Raw genomic sequence first — 23,450 nt, forward strand, 5'->3', positions numbered from 1 at the left:
AGGGAATTTCATAACATAAAACTGATACTGTCATGTATCTGTTTAAGATGCTTAAATGCCTCCACCTCCCCCTTTCAGAATAAAAGACAGATTCTAGCAAGTCAAAGAAACCCTTCATAATCTGGCTTTGTTCACCTTTCCAGTCTTACACGTTGTCATATATTCTTAAGCAACCTGCTATACACTGTTTTCTCTGCCTAGGATGACCTGACCCTCATGGCCTGTCCTGGACAAGTTCCTGTCTATTTTCTGAAGATTAGTTCAAATGTCACCCTCCCTTGGAATTGTTCCCTACAGACATCTCCACTCCAATATCTGATTAATTTCCCTCGTCGCTCTGTTAGGTACATCTATGCTTTTTCTATGTGATTTCAGCAGCATAGTAATGGTTGATTTTTACATTTTCATTCCGTTTACCTCATAGCCTGTGAGTTCCTTGAGGGCAAGTATTACATTTGCTGTTGTTGTGGTCCTAGTATTTAGTGCCTGGGAAATAGCAGACCTACAACAAAACTTAGCTGGATGAAGGTCAATAATGCCTCCCAGTCTATTAACAGAAATGAGAGGGCCTACGTCCAGGATGGGAAAAGGTTCATCCGTGTGCTAGTTCTCACTGTTTGAGGAGCTGCCTGGAGCATAGTGCTGACATGGATTCTAAGGCGACGTTTAGGCTCAGTGGAAGTGTATTAGAATTTATTACTGGTATTTATTATGGGGGATAGGGAGAAGTGGCATTTGCCTATCTTGATACCAATCTAACAATATTTTTCATTAGGATTTGCCTTCAGATAGGAAATAACTCAAAGCCTATGAAGACATTAATACTCCCTGGAGTTAATTTTTAAAAATAATGACATCTTTGGGACTTGTTCCAAGGGCTGGAAACTTGCCTTTGTCCTTCAAATTATACCAATTCTTCCAAAACTAGGAAGCAGCATAGTATGGTATTTAATTCCCAGGGTTGGGACTTAACTTGAAGCTTGAAGCTCTATTTTAAGCTCATTAGCTTGAAGCTCTATTTTACTACTTATTACTTGCTTGACCTTGAGCAAGTAGCTTAAAGCTTTCTGGCCTCAGTTTCCTCATCTAGAAAATGGGAGTAATAGTGCTAATATCTACTGTTATTATAATTCTACCAAACTCTACCAGAATAGTTCTAAACAAGTGTGTTCTATGTAGAGACTTAAACCAAATACAGAGCATTACAGTTTAAATCTAATTACATGTGCCATTGGTAAGTATACTCAAGTTATATAGTGTAGGACTTCACCAGTGCCTTTATGTAATGCAGAGTGTAATTGAGTCACAGTAGAGCTAAGTAATTCTAAGCAAGTCAGTTTATACTCTGAAATAGGCAAATAATGGTAAGTATCACTATTGAGTTCCTTCTGAATGCTGGGCATTATTTAGGTCCTTTATACATCTGCCGAAATATGTGTAAAAGTCTTAGAAGAGTGTTTGACACATTAATAAATGTGCTACTAATAGTATTATTTATAATCTTCACAAAAACTAAACAGAGAAGGTGAATTTATTTGATGTTGAGATATATGTTAAACTATTCACTATAGTTAGCAAAGGTAGAGTCAATCCTTGTATTTACTGAGCAATTCATATGTGACAGATACTGATTCTAACTTTAATAATCTCTAGATAATATCTTACCCCATGTAACCATTATGGGACCATGTGATAGTTCCAAACATTGGTGAATGACCACAGTAATAGTGCTCGGGTTAAGTTGAATATAATGACATGTTACTAAGAAGAGTTAATAATGCAAATGCTTTTCCAAGGAGGAACTTGGGGATACAAACTTATTGTGGAAATCTCATCCTGTGGCCACTATCCTAATACTGGGTTATATAATATTATACTATTACTAATTTCTCACAAAGATCAGGATTTTAAGGGAGTGTGAAATTATTAGAAGGAATGTATTTCTTACCAAAGTAGATAAGATGATAATTTCTTGATTTTACCTGGAGAGGGGAAAAAGACAGCTTTAGGAAATCTGAACCTATCCTTTAAAGCCAAATTTCTACATAACTGAAAGTTACCCTTGAAAGGGTTTGGCCTTAAGAAAAGCTGAACATTTGATCATGCAGACACCAAGCCCGTGATGCCTCACAACGCAAGTGTTTGAACCAGGCTTCTCAAAACAATAATGAAGTGTGTTTAACAGCTCTTTCATTTCATTTTGGAGTTGTTAAAAGAATATTAAAGTCAAATCATGGAAATGAGATTCATCTGTATAAGTACATTTAAGTCGGGATTACATAGAGATGAGTTTTCTAAAAGTATCTCCACTTCTAAGCGTTTGAAGGTGGTTCTTAGTCACTTACCCCAAGTTAAACTTCATTGCATTGGGATCAGGCTTTTGTCCTTTATTTTTAATAACAAAAATCACACCCAGCAGTGTGACAGCTAAGGCAGCCCTGGAAATTAAGCATTTTGCTGAGGAGAAGGAAAACCTTGTAAGTACCTTGGTTAAGGTTTTTTTTAAGCTTATTTTTTTTGTAGCTTTTCGTGGTTTTAGGACTACTGGGCCATGCAGCTGAATGTGCTGCAGTGGCTAATTTAAAGTTCTAAGGGAGTTTAAAGCAGCATGCATTTTTCACCACAGATAGGTTAAAAGGTTTTTAAAGTATTCTACTTACTCATAGGCAGCTGGAATCCAGTAGGATTGCATATCTGCTATGACTTCAGCAAATATCATTCTCAATTTGGCCCTTAAAGGACAGCACTAGAAATTCTTTACACTTTTCCTACCTAGAAATAGACGGCAAATTTTGCGGCAACTTTAGCTGTGAACTCTTCATTTCAGGGCTCTGCATCTTTATTTTAATATGTATTGCTGTTCTTTATTTGTGTGCCCAAGAAATACTAAATTCATGGTGGCTGTGAATGATTCAGATCATTGTAGCTCCCTCTAAACTGGGACTACTTATGTAAGAACTCGTGACCACAAATTACATTAGTGTAGTTTTCACTACTTTCAGTTCTCCATTTAGGCCGCAGTAGATTGATTTCTACAAAAAAAAAAAAAAAAAGTACTTTTGGTGGTCTCGCTGCCATATATGAAAATGCATCCTATAAGTATATTGTCTAGGCAGTGCACTGTATTGATATCAATACTGCCTCCTTATTCAAAATGAGAATGGTTTAACAAATGTAGGCATGTGTAAGAGGGAAAAAAAGATGTCACAACAGAGGGGTCCTTCATATAGCAGAGACGTTGCTATCCCCTGATGTCTTATATAAATCCTGCAGCCTCAGACCTCCTGTAGATATATAATGACATGTTATCAAAACCACACCATTGAGTTAAAATGGTCGATGTCAAACTAATTCTGCCTCACCAGGTATTTCTTCCCATTTATAATACCCTTTTTAAAATAAAAAAGGGTCCAGATGTGTATATAATAGGGTCAGATGTGTATATAATAGGGATGATATACAATTGTACTTCAAGCTGACTGCAAGCAACCTGTCAAAAAAACAAAGCTAAATTCTGAGTAATAAAATCCATCACATGATTGATATCTTGCATTAAGTGTAAGTTGAAGAAAGCAATTTTGTTTATGGGGAAAGTCTTGGCTTGGCACGTTTTTCATGTCACATAAAGATGGAAATCTTACCTTATGGTTGTAGATTACAGTTATATTTCAGCTTCTGTCATTGTAAAAGGACACACATCTCTTTTAAAATAAGAACCATTTTCTTCTGATAAAAATGAGCTCATTTTAATATAGTTCTTTCTTCCAGTACATATCATGTTCTCCTTTGCTTTCATTCCCATGTTAACTCTTTTATGATATTGATTTTACTGTGGTTTAGTAAACGAATGCATCGTCTAAGAATTTTCAGAGTTTCCAATTGCTCTGTGTTTGTGGGCACTTCATGGCAGAAACAATGAGTTACAGATAAAGAATTTACCTAATATTTAAGAATACTGCGAATTGAAGAAAACTGGGTCAATGTGTTCTCATTTTTCTGTGTAGAAGAGAAATGAGTGGTAATATTAAAAACCTTGTATAATTTTGGAAATTTATCAATTCTGATTTCTTTGTATTTAATACTTTAAAATAAAGCTTTCTAAAAATGCACAGTATTTTATAGTTTACAAAATGCTAACACATATATCATTGATCTTCATCTGTCCTTTGAAATAAGAATTAATATTGTTATGATTTTTATCTTCTTGTTTTATATACCAGAAAACTAAGGCTCTATGAGGTTAAATAATCTGCGCAAAGCTGACCCTCTAGAATTTAGCAAACTCTAGTATTTTGATGTAGTAGAATTCTAAATGATTTAAGCTCACTTGACTTCTGACTAAAATATGGGTACACCAACTCTAGCATTGGTGTTAACCTACTTTGGCTAAATTAGAGCTAATCAAAAAAGTTTTAAATCAAAAGTTTTGTTTTTGTCTTTTTTTTTTAGAGGTATAAGAGAATGGGAATCGCTATTGAAAGGGATGAGGAAGAGAATTCTTACTTCTGAAGTAGTAAATGTTTTCAATATATAGTTAATTAATGCTTAATAAATATTGAGGAAAATAGAAGTATCAATGCTACATCACACCTGTGTAAAATTTGTGAAAGCTGAGCTGTGTATTCTCTCTTTGGACTATCTTTGTATATCATGCAAAAGTTACTTTGTTAGGAGACGGAGATTAGCTAAATCTGGATTCACACCAGTATTATTCAGGTCTGCATTTCTCTTTCTGATAGTATCACAGCTGCATGTTCTTTTCTGCCTTTCTGATTCCCTATGGGGTAGGCTGGTTCTAACATAGTTCCCAATGATCAAATCCAGACTTCTGGTATTCACATTCTTGTGTAATGCCCTCCACTTCTGTGTGGGCTGCTCCTAGGGACTTGCTTCTAATAAATAGAATATGACAAAGTGACAGATGTCATTTCTGAGATAAGGCTGTAAAAGATTGACTTCTGTCTCTCCCTTTCTCTTGGTACTCCTCCCAGTTTGGCTGACTTCGATGAAGCCAGCTGCCATGTGAGCTGCCCAGTGGAGAGAGCCATGTGGCAAAGGACTGAGATCCTCAGTCTACTAACCCACAGAGAACTAAATCCTACTCACAACCACCAAGTAAGCCTGGAAGCAGATTCCACACCAGTCGAACTTTGAGATTACTGCTGCTTTGGTAGACTCTTGGCTTGCAGCCTAGTGAGAGACCCTAAATTGGAGGACCCAGCTAATCTGGGTCCAGATTCTTGACCCACAGAATATATGTGTATTGTTTTAAGCAGCTACACTTTGTTGTAATTTATTACCCTCCTAGATATTCTATGTCACATCATCTTATATTATTTCCGTGAAAACTCATCATTATTTGAAATTATCTTTATTTATTTGTTATTCATTCTCTCTCTTCCTCCAATTAAACTATAAATCTTATAAGACTTGGGACTTTGTCTATCTTGTTCATCTTTAGTTCCCCGCAGTGTCTAGAAGAGCACCTGGTACATAGTTACTGGTACTCTGTAATTACAGGTTGAATGAATGAATAAATTTTACTTAGAGTTTTATTTCTAGGCCCTCATTTTTGCCTCCCTCTAAAATAGTGAAATAGCTTAACCAGGCCCTTAGCCAACTCTGAGTTATTTTACTTTCCTACTTACCCAAATAAGATTTCACACATTCTGTACTTTCTTTAAATCTCTCACTCTACCCTTTCCACAGCACTCTCAGTTAGTGATTTTGTATCTTCAGAGAGGAAATAGAAGCCATCAGACATTGCCTACTTCATTTTCCTATCCCTCTCCCCTGCTACTAATTTACTGTCACCTATTCTCTCCTCCTTCTCCCCTGTTAACATGGGGGAATTATGTTTCTTTCCATGATGTGGATTAGATACTCTCTTGTCTTTTCAGAAACTAAGTTATTAAGTACTCCCTTTCTCTCCTTTATCTTTAATATATTCCTCTCATCTGAACCCTTCTTATTAGCAATTAAATATTCTACATGTGAGTATATTTTCAATTTTAAATGTAATATTTAAATATGTGTTATACAAATTTTTATACATTGTATTATATGTTAATTTTATTAAATATGAGTCTATAGAAAAATTAATAACTATTTTCCTCTCTACTGAGGAAAATAATCATTCCCCTCCTCATATGAGCATACTGTTATTTTTTAAATCTAAAACCACCTTCTCTTTGCCCATTTCTACATCCAACTGTTACTCTATTTCTGTCCTCCTTCCAGAGTAGAACATTTGGAAAGAGTATTGTATACACCTGTTTCTAATTTTTTTTCTCTTCTTTTCTCTTATCAAGTTTCTTGTATCAAGATCACCAGTAGACGTTATTAAATCCAGTAGTCACTTCTCAGTTGTGATATTTCTTAAAATTTTAGCAACATTTTCCATGGCTGATAATTCTTTTCCTTGAGCCACTTTCATCTTTTGGCTTCCAAGATGCTGTCCGGTTTTCCCACCAATTCTCTGGCTTTTCCTTCTCATTGCTCTTTACTGAGTCCTTCTCATCTTCTTGACTACTAACATGGGATTGCTCAAGGCTTACTACTTGGACTTCTGCTCTTCTCTATTTAATCTCGCTTCTTTGGAATTCTCATCAAGGTTCAGAACTTTAAATATAAGCTGCCAACTCCCAAATGAATAGCTTCAGCACAGATCACTTCCCTGACTTCCAGCATCACATAGCCACCTGACTACTTGTTCTCTCAACTTAAATATGTAACATGCATCATAAACTGAACATGTCCCAAACTGAGCTCTCACAGTGTTCTCTAATGCAGTAAATGGCAAATTCACTGTTCTGATTTCTCAGGACAAAAATCTTAGAATCATCTTTAATGTCTCTTTTCCTCCTCACACTTGGTATCTTAGGCTCTTATCTAGGACACAAATTCTTATGCCTCCAGTGTCATTCTACCCTGATCAAAATCATAAAGTCTCTTAATTTGTCTCCCAACATCTACCTTCAATCTATGAAGTCAGAGTAAACGTGGTGAAACCCAAGGTGGATCATGCTCAAAATCTTCCAAAAGTTTCCCATTCTAATCTGAATAAAAGTCCAAATCCTCATAGTAATCCACAGGACCCTACATTATTTGTTCTACTTTCAAATTACCTCTATTTCATCATCTCTAACTTCTACTTCAACCATAATAGCTCTTTAGCTCTTCAGCTCATCCTTAAACATGTCAGCATGTTTGGAACTGAGACTTTTCCACCTGGTATTGCTTCAGCCTGCAATGGTCTTTCCCCAGATATGTTTACCTTACTACTTTGATCTTTTCATTACAGAAGATATGCTTTATTTATTTTGTTTTTGTCTGTCTCCCCCAATAAAATATAAGGCCCATGTATTGGCTAGAGTAACACTAGCTGTTGCAACAAATAAACCCCCCAATTTCAGTAGGTGAACATAATACAGTTTATTTTGGGCGCATATAGGTGTTCAAATATTTTTAAAGTGAGTGATTTGAGAGGGTGCTTTGCCCCACTTAGTCATTCAGTGACCCAGGCTTGCAAAAACCCTGTCATTTCTAACGTCATCATCTAAGGCCATTCTCAGGTCACTCCTGTTTCTTAAAGGCCATAGCACAGAAATGACCAACTTTATTTGCATTCCAATTTCAATGATGATACCAAGTAAGATAGCCATATCTGGAGGAAAGCATGCAGGGAATGTAGCCCTTGATTGGGCAGCTACGCTCCTATGGTAACAAAGAGCCTGAATATTTGGTAAATGCCTAGCTGTCTATGCCACATTCCATAAGAGCAGTGATTTTTGATTATTTTATTTACTGCTATATGCCCAACACCTAGAAGAGTTAAATGAATAACTGAAATATAAGCAAATAGATAAAACAAATAAACAAACTATTTATGGATCTATAACCCCTGTCCTTTCCCTTCTCAGGATTATCAAAATGGCAGTCCAGACGTCCTGCTTCACTCTAACTTTCTAGTCACTCATCCTACTCCAATCTGAGTCCCAGCAAACCTGAACTTCCTCCTTGTAGATAGATTCACTAGAAAATGTGGCAAGATGATATTTTTGAGATATATATATATATATATTTATTTTTTTACATAGCAGAAAAGCATAACTTGGAAATATGTCTTTTGTATTTTAATCTAAACTATAGAGTAGACACAGTGTGACATGGAAATGGTTTCATTTCACTATGGAAGGAGGTGACAAATTGTCCCTTTGTTGCAGTGGGAGTGTAGTCTGGGGTGGGGGGCATCTCATCTTGGGTTTTCCAAGAACTGAGGCTGTGATAAGGATTTAACATGTAACTTGTTTATTTGGAGAGGTAATCATCAGGAACAGAAAGAGGAATTGGTGTGAGTGCGATAGAGAAGCTGACAAAGCCAAAGTAAGTGTATTATTGAAGTTCTTATTGTGAGCAATAGAGATTTTATTTTGCTGGAACCTCCTGAGAAATCCAGAGACTGCCTTCTAAGACTATCTTTCCAAGGATGGGAGACAGAAGCATTTTATTCATTAGCTCCCATCCCAAACTGGTTAAGATTTACTTCTGAGAGTGTTAACTTTCTTGTTCTTCTGAGCTATATATAACATTCAGGCTATCACAACACTAGAAAACGTCCTGGGGGAGAAAGCGTAAAATGTGGCAGTGTGTCTTAGTAGTGGGATGCCAAAGGCATGAAGGGACTTAAAGCCATTATGGAACTTTCTACTCCTGTTATGACTGAAGTGAGATGAGGCCTTAGGGATATGCACTGGACACCAGAGCGTCTCATATAGAGAGATTCTGAGGTGATATGACAGACATTTAAAATTAGTAAAGGACCTTACTAATTTTTGCCCTTCCCAGATTTTTGGACTAGAAGAAACTGGAGTTTGAAGTTGGATGGTCATACTGTACAAATATTGTTCAAGTTAGGCATGGAAGGGACTGTGTATATCAGCAAGTGCATGCCATCCCAAGCAACAAAAATCAGGCAGGACAAGCTATACAATAGCTGGAGGACATTGAAGGTCTGAGGGCTATACAATTACTAGACCCTTGACATTAGACTGCCCCAAGCATGGATAAAGGAGAGGAGGGCACAGGGTGAGAACTGTGAATTTGACTGAGTACTTGACTAAAGTAATGTTTGTAAAAGGGAATTCACTTCATACTTCCAAAGTTTATTCACCACCTCTGAAACAAAAATCAGGAGAAATAGGAGCTTATGAATAAGCTAAATTCTATTACGGAGAAATAAAGGTGTATTTACATTTTGATCACCTGAGTTATACTTTCAGAACTAAAATCTAGAACTCACTAGAATTCTTTTATCTCCATCAGCATTAAACTAACTTGGCCACTGTTGCTTGCAACCAAGGAAGCCTAACTAATGCAAAAATTGCTTCCATAGAATGAATTAGCTGTCTATACAATTCTCCTGGAAATGGGACTTGGTATTCTGATACTATGAGATTCCACTTCACATTCTGGGAAGGGGAACTAATAGCCCATGAGACAAAAAGGAACTATGATAGTGAAGCTCTGGGATCCAAGAAGCTGTCACCATAGAATAATTTTAAGAAGAGTGTGAATTCCAGAACCACTGTGTATGGTGACTGCTTCTGACAGCACTGGCTAACTTAAAGCAGATGAGAAGCTCAGATCACTAAATTGTCACCTTGTATCATGGAATGAAACCTATGAGCTTTCTGACTCTGCTGAAAGACATTTTTTCTTTTTATAGCAGAAATGCTGAAGTCACTAAAGGATTATTGATTCTGAAGATTCAGTTGAATTCATAACCTCATCAGGTCTCTTGTATGAAAGTTAGGGAACTAATCAATAACTGATCAAGATTTGACTATGTGAAAAAAATATCTTCTTAAAGGATCCAGATATGGAGCTTGCCAATTTGGAAGTCATCTGAAACTCCCTAATGGCCTACTATTCACTAGGAAAAAACCCTCCTCCGCTAACTGGAGGAAGTAACAATTCCCTTTATGCCCATGCCGTTACTTATGAGTAGCCCGAATCCAAATTCTTCATTGCCAGGACACTGAAATGCAGAGTCAGAGGAGGGAATGAAAGGTACACAGAGACAATCTTGAAAAATTTGCCAATTTGATGAATCAAAAATCTGAAAAAATTGAGGGAGTTAGTTTAGAGGGTAGATCAACTAAGGCAGGTGTAGCCAAATTGTAATTATGCCTTATTTATTGAGATGGCTATCCTTTTCTGAGATTATAAATTTAATGGATTAGCCAGAGTTACAGCCGTGATTCTAATGATTTCTGGGCTGAACAGTAAAAACCTGAACTCAAAATTGGCCCATGCTAAAAGACATGAATTGGCCAGGAATCCCTGTGCATCCTTCAGAACAGAGGTTGCAATCTGGGAGACTGCAGCCTGGATCTGGCCTGTTGACATGCTTTGTTTGGTCCTCATAGTTTTGGCCCACACAGTGTTTTTAAAACAGTTAATTTAAATGCCAAGAAACCTACATAAAAACTTTGATTTCTACCCTCCTTTTAAAAGATCTGGCAACATTGAGCTCATATTCCTATGTGGCAACGATTTGCTGCCGTCTACTTAAGATGGGGCAGGTATACATTTTTCTATAGGTTCATCACTTTCTACAGCAACTCTCTTCCAGTTGACTGCACTAGTTTAAATTTGATTTTGTGATCCCTATTAATAAGGAAGGAATAAAAAGACTTTGAATAATAGAACTCTGATTAAATTTGCCCTATATCCTACCTACCCACCCAGAGAGGCCTGGAAAAATGGGTTGATGAAGAAGAATCTATTTAAAAAATATGTTTAATGACTCTCTAGGCCTGGAATACTGGTGAAAGTGTTACTGAACCAAACTTGGGTCCACTCACCCATGCACAATAAAGCCAATTTCCTGACACGGGTTGTGGTGAAGGAAAGTGCAGCATTTATTGTAAGGCACCAGGCAAGGAGTCTAGAGCAGCTAGTGCTCAAAAAGCCAGAACTCTCTGGTAGGTTTTAGCAAAGCATTTTTAAAGGCAAAGTAAAGGAGGGGAGTCCCAGGATATGTGAATAGCTCTTGCACAATTCTCTGATTTGTTGATGGTGAGGTAACAGGGCGGTTACCTTATCAATCCTTAGATGCTAGTACGTCTGGGGTCTACTGTGCTCATGGTCATCAAGTAGTTAATTTCTTCTGTTTGGTAGAGGTTTTAGCATCTGTAAAACAACTCAGGAAATATGCATCAGATACTACTATCTAGGTACTTTGGAATGGAACTAAAGCAGAGGATATGGGGGAAGGTTCTGTCCTGGGAATGCCACATCAGGTCCTGCTCCCTTAAAAAAGGGCCTGCAATTGAAAGGGGCTCAGATTTTAGCAAGAATGGGGAATCTCACAGTGGCAGAGCCCAGGGTGTAGCAGTAAAGTAACAGAAGAAAAAACAGAATATACCTAAGAATATGACCTAATTCAGAAAAAGGGTATTTGCAGATGTATTTAGTTAAGATGAGGTCATACGGGAGTAGGGTAGACCCCTACTCCAGTATCACTAGTGTCCTCATAAAAAGGGGGAATTTGGACACAAACACGTACACAAAGAGACGTCATGTGAAGATGAAGGCAAAAATTGGGGTGTTGCAGCAGAAGCCAAAAAACACCAATGATTGCCAGCAAACCACCAGAAGCTAGAAAGGAGACATGGAACAGATTCTCCTTCATAGCCCTCAGAGGGAACCAACCCTGCCAAAACCTTGATCCCTAACTTCTAGCCCCCAGAACCATGAGACAATACATTTCTGTTGTTTAAGCCACTCAGTTTGTGGTACTTTCATTTCAGTCTTAGAAAACTAGTACAGTTCTAATACTTGGTGAGAACAAGATCTTCAGCTTTTCCTTCCATTTGTTATCCAATATTCTTTGAATTATTTCCTTTTTTAAGGGGAGGAGGCTTAAGATAAAATCTGTTTTGTCTTCTTTTTATATTTTTTTCAAAGACAGTAACACACACACATATATATATCCCATAATGCTATAAATAGGTCACTGTGGACCTATTCAGTATCACTACCCCTTACTCATACTTATAATCCCAGCTAAATCAAAGAAAGGGGGGAAGAGAAATCATCACACACACACTAGCTTAGCACTCTGTGTTTTTCTTCTCTAGAAAGATTTTAATTTTATGAAAAACAATTATATAAATATATCAATGTATATCTCCCCACTTGACTGAGATCTGTTACAGCAAGCAAGAATTGTGTTTTATGTCTACTTACTAGTATCTGGAATACGGTAGGTACTCAAATATTTGGGAATGAATTAAATATTGTTTGTCTTATTCTTAAAGTCAATAATAGTCACTAAGTATAATTAACAATGAAAAATCTCTAATAATTAATTAAACTAAAAAGTTTAGTATTTGTGTTAGAGTTCTTAAAATATCTGCCATTATTGCTTTTGTGCTAGAATGTAATAGTTCGTTCAGAATTAATTTTAAAAAGGTTATTTCTCCTCTGGTCCTCTATTCCTTTCATGTGTGACTGTGGCTATGCAATAATATAGAATATATTTACATATTATCAAGTTGAGTTGTCTGGAATTAAATGGAAGCTCCTTTTTGTGATTTAAAAGTAGAAAATAGCATTAATTATAACTGAGATGAAAAAGCTATAAACCATTTGTTTCCTGATTGGAGATCACTCAAATTTAAATTGATTTATCCATCTGATAACTTACTGTAAAGGAAATTGTCAAGATTACCCTTGCCTTGTCAAAACCATGTCAATGGAGGGTTGAACATAATTGAAGGAATCATTTTCAAATATAATATTAAATGCTAGTAAAAAATGTTCAAATGCTGGTTTCACACCAAAGGAAAAAAAAAAAACCCAGCAACAAACTTATAAAACAGCTCTCTTTTATAATGATATTTCTACATATGTATTTATCCAAGTGTCCACCTGACACCGCCACTTCAATGTGTAATAGGCATTCCAAATTTACATGTCTAAATAGAACTCTTGATTTCCCCTGCCTTTCAAAGGTGTTCTTATCTTTTTTGTTTGTTTGTTTCATAATTTACCCAGTGTCTCAAGACAAAAATCTAGAAGTCAACCTTGTTACCATGCTTTCCTTGATCTTCACATCCAAACCAATAACAAATCCTATTGATTTTAGTTTCAAAATGTGTATTTAATATGAATACTACTCTTGATCTCTTTTGCCACAACCTAAGCCTATACTATTATTTTGTCAGGCCACATCAATAGCCCCCTAAGTGGTCTTCTGCTTGTACTCTTTCCCTCTTAAAATCCATTCTTCACACAAGAAATCATCTCACCATTAATGGCTTCCCATTGTATTTAGATTAAAATATAAACCAATTACTACAGTTTTTGTATCAGTTGGGTCCTTGCTGAAATAGTTAAGAATGCTAAGGTTTTGGGGGAGAAACATTTTTGAAAGAAAAAGGGACAGAGCAGGATTTGGTAGAGATAGCAATGAAAGGCAATGCAGATCTCAAATGTCTCTGCATGCCAAACAGCTTTCTGTGGAGCAACAATTATTCCCTAAATGAGTCCTGCAATGGGTGGACATGGCTATGGCCAGGCCTTGTACTAGATTCTTGCTCAGTCACTACTGAGACCACCCCAAGAAAATAATGCCATTAGCTTAAGAGGTGAAGTGGATCTGAGGGTGCTTGCTGACAGCTTGAAACTGTCAGTTAACCACATTCCTTTGCAACTGGGCAGGGAGTCATCTCTCTATCTCTCTCTCTCTTTTTTTTTAATTTTTATTGGAGTATAGCTGATCTACAGTGCTGTGTTAGTTTCAGGTTTACAGCAAGGGGTTAGTTTAGGTTTTAATTTTTGTTGGAGTATAGCTGATCTACAATGCTGTGTTAGTTTCAGGTTTCTACAGTTATACATATATATACATCCACTCTTTTTTAGATTCTTTTCCCAAATAAGCCATTTCAGAGTACTGAGTAAAATTCCCTGTGCTATGCAATAGGTTCTTATTAGTTATCTATTTTATATGTAGTAGTGTGTATATGTCAATCCCAATCTTATCCCAAATTTATCCCTCCCCGCCTTTACCCCCTGGTAACCATGTTTGTTTTCTACATCTGTGACTCTATTTGTGTTTTGTAGATAAGTTCATTTGTACCCTTTTTTTAGATTCCACATATCAGCTATATCATAAGATATTTGTCTCCTATAGATGAATTTAGCTAGTGAGTTTCTGTTCCTGCTTTGTCTTAAGGCCCTAGGTGCTTTGGGTCCTCATTCAAATCTTGAAACTCATCTTATGGCACCCTACTTTGCAGTCACTGCCTTCTAATTTTCTTGTACACACGAAACCCTTTCCTGCCTCAGAATCTTTGAACATTCCATTTCCTCTGGAGTATTTCTGATATGTATTAAGTTACTTAATTCTAACAACAAGCCTATCAGGTGGGTATGATGATTATTACCATTTTACAGACTAGGAAACTGGCACAAAGAGGTTAAGTAACTTCCCCAGGGTTCCTCACCTAGGATATTATAGAGCAAGGCTTCTAACCCAAGAGTCTGTCTCCAGAAGCCTTGCTGTTAATGATTATACTTCACTGTCTTTACAAATATTACAAATATTCTTATGGCTCAGGTTTCAGCTCAATGATTACTTTCTCAAGGAAGCATCCACTGACAACCCTAACTTTAGTAATACCCACCCCGGTTCCTATCTGTAATTCCTACTATATTTTCCTAGACTTAACACAATATAAAATTATCTTTTTGTTGTTGTCTTTCATATTTAGTTTGTCTCACCATATGAGTATGTACACTCCTTGAGGTCTGGAACCATGTCTGTCTTCAATTCATTGTATTCTCCCTAGTACCCATAAAAGAGCCCTGACCATCAGAGAAGCTCTTTAATTTTTTTTTTTTATGAATGAATTACCAAAGCTTTCATTCTCTAGAAAAAGGAATATTAGGCTGTATTCATCTTGGAAATGAATTTAGCCATTATATTGAATAAGTAGATATTGAAATCTATTATATTTCCTTTTTCCTCTTCCCTAAGAAGGGTTTCATGTTAATTTATCTCTGAAAAACATCATATTAAAAGGGAAACCTAGAAAATATTTGGGCTGTTGAAGGTAATATACGTATCTCTCTGTTTCTTTTTCTAATTATCTATCATCTATCATCTCTCTCTCTCTCTCTCTTCTCTCTCACTTACCTATTTACAGACACATGCACACACACACACACACACACACACACACACACACACACACAGCCTACAAAGGAGCTGCTTCACTAAAATAGAAAAATCTTGGTCAGTGAGCATTAACATAACTTGAGGTGCTTTACTGGAGATTCGTAACTTCTTATCCATTTCTCAATAAGCCAGTTTGCATTGTAGGAGTCTCTGATTGAGAGTGGTGCCAGGTCCATGAGAAAGGACCATGTACCGTGGTCCAGAGGTATACACACCATTGATATTCCCTCAAGCTTATCCCAAAGGGGCCTGTGGCTTTTAGCCACATTGGAAAAAAGAAAAAACAGACATTTCAGGGATTATTAGATTAGATTAAATTAGATCTGAACTAACACTAATCTTTATTGGAAATAAATTCTGTGTGGTTCACCAGCCAGAATGGTGACCTATAGATCAGATGGTGACCTATAGATCAGACCAAATCCAGCCCACATTGGGTTTAATGCTGTCACAGAACCATCCTCAGAATGTATAATAATAATTGATATACTAAGTAATTGGAAGAACTCCAAAATTAGTTACATGATTCATGGAGTGAAGGCCATTAAGTTAGGAAATGTCAAATAAGCCCTAGGATTTCCCTTCTGTTTTTCTCTCACCCCTCAAACCCCAAGATAGTGAATTAATACTGAATCCTTGGGGAAACTGAGAGTTTAAATGCACCAACAAAGACTTGAAAAATGCAGGTTTAACTTTTTTGTTGGGTGAAAAACTAGGTAGGTCTTAGAGAATGATTGTGGATTATTACAGATGGAGATACCAGATACAGCTGTAGTTCCAAATTTGAATTCTTTATTGGAGGAAATAAAAATATTCCCTGCACCTAATATACAGTTATTACAAATCTTTTCCCCCAACCTTATCAGTAAAATAATCAGAAACATGGTAGAGACAGCAGATTATCTTTACTGATTTCCCATAAAGCTATGCCAATTCTCCTGCTCCCTATCATATCTTTTTCCTTTAAACTTTCTAGAGTATTCATACCCATGTTAGTGTCTTAAATAAAATGTGTGTGTTCTTTCCTTACTATAGTTATCTTCAGTAGAACATTGATATTCATCTGAACATCTTTAAATGACGCATGTCTTCTAAAATTTTATATTTCTTAAATAATTAGGAATAGTTATATCTAGTTGAGGTGTTACTAATTAAAATATTAATTGTAATTTAAAAACACATAATTCAGATTATTAGGAGTCTTGACAATTTTTTACCATCCCATTAATTGAAGGGCTCAAAAAATTTAGAGAAGATAAATTTTATGGTACAAACTGTAATTATAATATCCTTAGTATTTCTCCCTGTGCAGTTCATGCCCTTTAACCCTAGGACCCTAAGGTAGATCAGTTCTTAGGCTGTATGTATACTCTGTTGTCTCTGGAGATGTAACTCGTCAATTCTGGTTTCTCCACCTTTTTCTAGATATCATGGTACAGTTTTCTTTAATTTTTAACTAAATGGGATACTGCACAATGGGGTTGCAAGCGAGGAAGATATTCCATGTTTCTGTTTTCAAAAAACAAAAATTAAAAAAATATTATACCGAAGAGAATTTTGGGAAAATGTAGTAGCAGTGGCAGCGTATGTTTTGGATCTTCCCAAATCCTGTTGCATAAAAACAGAGCAACCAGAAAGCAAAACCAAAAATCCATGGATAATATTTTCAACCAAACTACATATCTCTTCAGTTCCCAAAATGAGTTGGAAGAAAGTACCAATAGCTACCAGACATGCCTGTTATCAACATGTGTGCAAGGAAAAGCAGAGGGAGTTACCCATTTGATGGGAGAAAGTTGTTTTGTTTTGTCTCTTGTCTTTTTGTGTCTCATTTCATCTTTTCCTAGGCTGGGCTTTCATATGTGTGTGCAATTAGGGAGCAGAGAGCTGAGAGCTGTAATGGAGTAGGAGGTAGTTCAACATCTGCTTGGCCAGTGGCGTGCTTTCAAGTCTGATGGTGGCTGAGGCCCACCCCTTGGGTTTAGGTGGATAGAGCCCAGGGCACCAATACTAGATTAAATTGGGGGCTTTAATTCCTACAACACAAGCCCTGTTGGCCCAGGAGCATCCAAGCCTTAGGGAGCTGCAGGGAAAAATGAAAACAGAAGTGTCCTGGGTCTGGTCTGAGGCTGGCTGCCCCCAGGCATGCATCTGTGTGGTGTGCAGTTCTGGGAGTCTGGTACCTCTGCCCAGAGCAGGAAAACTCCAACATAGTCAACTTGAAAGTGAAGTGGGAAAACATTAGGACAGCAGCTGCAACTGGGGGTGGGTGTTAACACTCTTTAAAGTGAGTGTAAGGGATTTGTGTTCAGATCCATAGGGTATGGAGCAGTATAGCCCCAGGAACTTTTTAAACTGATGTTCTAGGGCTCTTTTTCAAGGTAGGTCTCTACCATGAGGGGAAAATACTGACATCGGGATGTAAATTGACAGAGACAGGAGTAAAAAAGGAAATATAATTAGAGGACAGGGCAAAGGCATCAGAGAATCTCAGAAAACAAGGTGCCATGTTTTTAACACTATACAAAAGCAAGAGAAGAGAGGGCTTTTTTGTTTTTTTTTTTTTTTTTTTTCAGTACGCGGGCCTCTCACTGTTGTGGCCTCTCCCATTGTGGAGCACAGGATCCGGACGCGTAGGCTCAGCGGCCATGGCTCACGGGCCTAGACGCTCCGCGGCATGTGGAATCTTCCCGGACCGGAGCATGAACCCGTGTCCCCTGCCTCGGCGGGCGGACTATCAACCACTGCACCACCAGGGAAGCCTGAGAGGGCTTTTTGACATTAGAAAATACCTGAATAAAAGTCTACTAAGAGTGAAGAAAAATGAAATTTACACAAAAATGAAATACATAAAAATGATCAAATCTCAGATACAGTTGCCATAGGAAAAATGAGTATAAGGAGAAAAGAATATTCCTACAGAGATTAAAGTCTGTCAGTAAGGTTTGTTCAAAATGCAGATCAAAACTGTAATATATTATCTTAAAATAAGCCAAAAGACATTAAGAAAATGATTAAAAACTTTAAAGAACAACATAAATCTGAATTAGAAAGCCTCAGAAAGGGAAAAAGAATTCAAGTAAAATTAGAAACAAAAGAAAAAACATTTTAGAAATGAAGACTAAACTAGAAGAAATATAAAAAGAAACAAATATTGAAGACAGGCATGGTAGGTGAATAGTGTCCTTGCTTCTCTCCCCTCATTGCCCCCCTCCCCCAAAGGTATCTTAATCCCTGGAACCTATAAATGTTACCTTATATGGAAACAGGGTCTTTGCAAATGTGATTAAGTTAAGGGTCTTGAGAAATCAGGAGATTATCCAGGATTATCAGGGTAAATCCTAAATTCAACCACATGTCTCCTAAGAGGGATAGAAGGGAAGATTTGATGATACATAAAAAAGAAGGCAATGTGGTGAAGATGAAGGTAGAGATTAGAGTGATGTGGACACAAGCCAAGGAATGCTGGCAGCCATTAGAAGTTGAAAGGGTCAAGGAAAGGATTCTCCCACAGAGCTTCTAGAGGGATGGTGGGTGGCCCTGCTAATACCTTGATTTTGATCCAGTGATACAGATTTTGGACTTCTGGTCTTCAAAATTGTGAGAGAATAAGTTTCTGCTGTTTTAAGGTACTAAGTTTGTGGTAATATGTTACAGCAGCCATATGAAACTAATATAACATACAACTAACACCACATGTGGAAAATAGGAGTCTAAAAAAGAAACTCAAAGCAAGGAGAATATAGCAAATACTAAAAACTATAATTCAAGAGAACCTTACTGAAATAAAAAAAAATGAAAGTACATATTGAAAGTATCAAAAGAACACACCATATATCTGATAGTATTAAACTAAAATGACTAACACAAAGATAGATTTCAGTAAATTTACTGGACTTTTAAGAAAAGGAAAAGAAATCATTTGGGCATCCACCCACAAAAGGTACATGTAACTTAGAAGAAAAATAAACTGGAATCATCATCAGTCTTTCTGATAAAAATTTTTTGTGCCAAAGAAAATATAGTAATATATTTGAGATATTTAGGGAAAGCATATGTGAGCCAAGGATTTTTAGCCAGAAAAGCTGCCCTTCAGATAAAAAGGAAACACACACATTGTTATCATTATTCAAGAAATCATGGAGTATTATTTCCATAAGTTATTTCTAAGGAATCTACTACAAAATTAATTTCAGAGTATCAAAATTAATTGAGATATTGATATAAGACTGGAGATAATCATGTATGGTTTTTGGTAAAACTAAGATTAAATGAGAATATGAAGAGAAGGATATTATAATATGCAATATATAGTGGATATATGATTCAACAATATAAACATAATATAATCATAAAAATGGAGAAAGCATGGAAGTGATATATGCAAGAAAAGTAACTGCCTCTATTATTTTATATTCAGTGTTTGTCCTGTTAATATTCTTATTTCTGAAACATTTGTATTTTTAATATGGGATAAAAAAATAATTATGAGATAACCTAATTTCATCATCTGTGTTCTTGAGAACCATAATCCTCAGTATGGAAGAAAGGAGATAGAGTAATGTAGATGAATTTAGGCAAGAACCCTGTAGTACTGTTTTTGAATTGGAAATATTATTAGCTCATAAGATATTTTATCTATCAATATCTATCTGTATTTATCTATATCCCATTCTGTCCACTGAAAAGGAAACAATGACCAAATCAGCAGGAATGAGCATGCTTTGTACAGATTGCCAAACTGAAATATTACTTCTCATTAAAAGGAGCCAGGGCTTCTTGGATAGATGGCTGATTTTAGAGTAACAATTGTAACAGATGAACCTGGAACATGTTGACATATAACTATCAAACATACTATGGTCATATCAAAAAGACTTAGGAGCTGTTTTAAAGAATCTTTCACTAGGTGTAGATTTCGCAATTTGAGGTTAAAAAAAGATAAGCCTAAGACTGGATTTAAACTCATAAACTTTTTCATCCATGAGTTTATAATATTTTTAAAAAACCCTAATTTTTTTACATTTTGAAAACTAGAGAGAACCAATTCTTTATCTTGAAAACAGGTTAAATAAAAGTAAGAACTGAGCATTTACATAAGAACCATTCCACTATATAACCACATAGAAGTGTCTTATTATAAAATTATTGCAGATAATACATGAAAAAAATGATAGAATTAGAATATCACCTTTTTACAACCTCACTGAATTGATGGATGCAGTCCTGAGCATCAACCTATGCTAGCATCAGAAAGGAAGCCACCTGATATAATATGCATCCTGATGACAGAAACCCCTTTTCCTTGTCAAAGGGATAGAATCTGAGTTTGGTCAAGCATCTTAATTCAGATGCCAATTTGCAGGAAATTCAGAGAATAGGTCGAACTGCACTGGGGGTATACAATTAGCAAAACAAATACTGTGGAAAATCTACCTGTCAAATGGCCCAGGTTCTTCAACATACAAACTAACAAAATAATGAAATAGAGGAGAGACAATTGTTGCCTTAGGCTTTCCTTTCACATCATCATCCCATCTCTTTACTGTCATATTTGATTAAATGTTTAACTGGATATAAAATCCTAGGTTGACAATAATTTTCCTTCAGTATTTTGAAGATATTGATCCATTGTCTTTTATCTTGCCATGTGACTATTGAAAAGTCAGAAGCCATTCTGATTCCTGTTCATTTGCTTTTGAGTCTTTTAACTTCCCTCTCTGAAAGTCTTTTGGATATTTACTTTGTTTTCAATATTCTTAAATTTCACAGTGATGAATTTCAGTGTGACTTACTTATTCCTTATGTTGGAAATTCTGTGGAATTTTTAACTTGAAAAATCATATCCTTCAGTTCCATAAAACATTTAAATATAATATTTGATGTTTTCTTCTGAGAAAATCCTATTACTTTAATGTGGAAGTTCCTGGATCGATCAAGACATTAGCAAGTTAAGTCCAGTGATATATAAAACAAATGTATCATGACTAGATGGGATTTATTCTAGGAAGGCATGTTGGTGTAAATTTGATTAATTTGCCACATTAACAATGCAAGAAGAAAGCCATGGGATGGTCTAAATAGATACAGGAAAGGCATTTAATAATTTCAATATCCATGCATGATAAACATCTTTCAGCAAGCTAGAAAAACAAGGCAATTCCACAAACCAATATATCCCCAAACTTGCTGATGACCTCAGACTCCTAGTTCCTCTGCATCCACAGATTCAACCAACCAAAGACTGTGTAGTACAGTAGTATTTAATATTGAAAAATGTTTGCATATAAGTTGACTGGTGCAGTTCAAACCCACACTTTTCTGAGTCAAATGTATAAAACATTGAATACTTTAGAGTTTTGGAAAAAGACAAGTTATGTAGACCCACTCCATTCCTAATTCTTGTTCCTTTCTCATATTCTAGACACAGATTAGCTTTCTCCTAAGATTTATCCAATTTGGGAGAAATTTCTCCAATTCTCTTAGGAAGCCTAAGAGTCTGTTTCCTCACATGGGTTCAAACTTCCAAAAGTTTCTGTTTCTTGTCAATTATTTTCTTTTTTCCTGTGTTGGTTTTATTTATCCTTATAGTTTTTTTCCCTCCCTGTACTTAAAAATAATCTTTTTTCTGTTGTTGTAATGGGGTTTCAGGTGAGGCTCCAATGTGCCATGATTAGTGGAAAATCCAATAAGCAGTCTTTTAACTTTGTTTATGGTATCTTTTGTAGTAGATAAGTTTAAAATTTTTGAGGTTTAAAATGTTAGTCTTTTCATACAGATCATTGAAGTTTTTGTGTTTGCTTAGAAAGTTCATTTCCAACTCAATATAATTAAAATATTTGGAGTCTAATGCTTTACTACTTCAATGTTTAACCCTTTAATCAATTTGGTGTGTGTGTGTGTGTGTGTGTAGGGATAAATAGAATGGGTCAGGGGTCTGATATGATTTTTGCATGGATAGCAGATTGCCCAGTGTAATTTCTTAAATGATCTATTCTTTCCTCACTAGTGTCAATGCCACTTTTATTTAGACTAAAGTTCTATACATGTGATTTTATATGACACCAATATTGTGCTCCCTTTATATCTTCATCAATTCCAGTGCCAGTTCATACTGTTTCATTTACGATTTTTTTAAACATTTTTATTGGAGTATAATTACTTTACAATGGTGTGTTAGTTTCTGCTTTATAACAAAGTGAATCAGCTATACATATACGTATATCCCCATATTTCCTCCCTCTTGTGTCTCCCTCCCGTCCTCCCTATCCCACCCCTCTAGGTGGTCACAAAGCACTGAGCTGATCTCCCTGTGCTATGTGCCTGCTTCCCACTAGCTATCTATTTTACATTTGGTAGTGTATATATGTCCATGCCACTCTCTCACTTAGTCCCAGTTTACCCTTTCCCCTCCCCGTGTTCTCAAGTCCATTCTCTACCTCTGCGTCTTTATTCCTGTCCTGCCCCTAGGTTCTTCAGAAACATTATTTTTTTTAGATTCCATATATATTTGTTAGCATATGGTGTTTGTTTTTCTCTTTCTGACTTACTTCACTCAGCATGACAGACTCTAGGTCCATTCACCTCATTACAAATAACTCAATTTCGTTTCTTTTTATGGCTGAGTAATATTCCATTGTATATACATGCCACATCTTCTTTATCCATTCATCTGTCGATGTGCACTTAGGTTGCTTCCATGTCCTGGCTATTGTAGATGGAGCTGCAATGAACACTGTGGTACATGAATTTTTTTGAATTATGGTTTTCTCAAGGTATATGCCCAGTAGTGGGATTGCTGGGTTGTATGGTACTTCTATTTTTAGTTTTTTAAGGAACCTTCATGCTGTTCTCCATAGTGGCTGTACCAATTTACATTCCCACCAACAGTGGAAGAAGGTTCCCTTTTCTCCACCCCCTCTCCAGCATTTATTGTTTGTAGATTTTTTGATGATGGCCATTCTGACTAGTGTGAGGTGATATCTCATTGTAGTTTTGATTTGCATTTGTCTAATGATTAGTGATGTTGAGCATCCTTTCATGTGTTTGTTGGCGATCTGTATATCTTCTTTGGAGAAATATCTATTTAGGTCTTCTGCCCTTTCTTGGATTGGGTTGTTTCTGTTTTTGATATTGAGCTGCATGTGTTGCTTGTAAATTTTGGAGATTAATCCTTTGTCAATTTCTTCATTTGCAAATA

This window comes from Tursiops truncatus, chromosome 2, assembly GCF_011762595.2.
Source record: "Tursiops truncatus isolate mTurTru1 chromosome 2, mTurTru1.mat.Y, whole genome shotgun sequence".
NCBI classification, from domain to species: Eukaryota; Metazoa; Chordata; class Mammalia; order Artiodactyla; family Delphinidae; genus Tursiops; species Tursiops truncatus.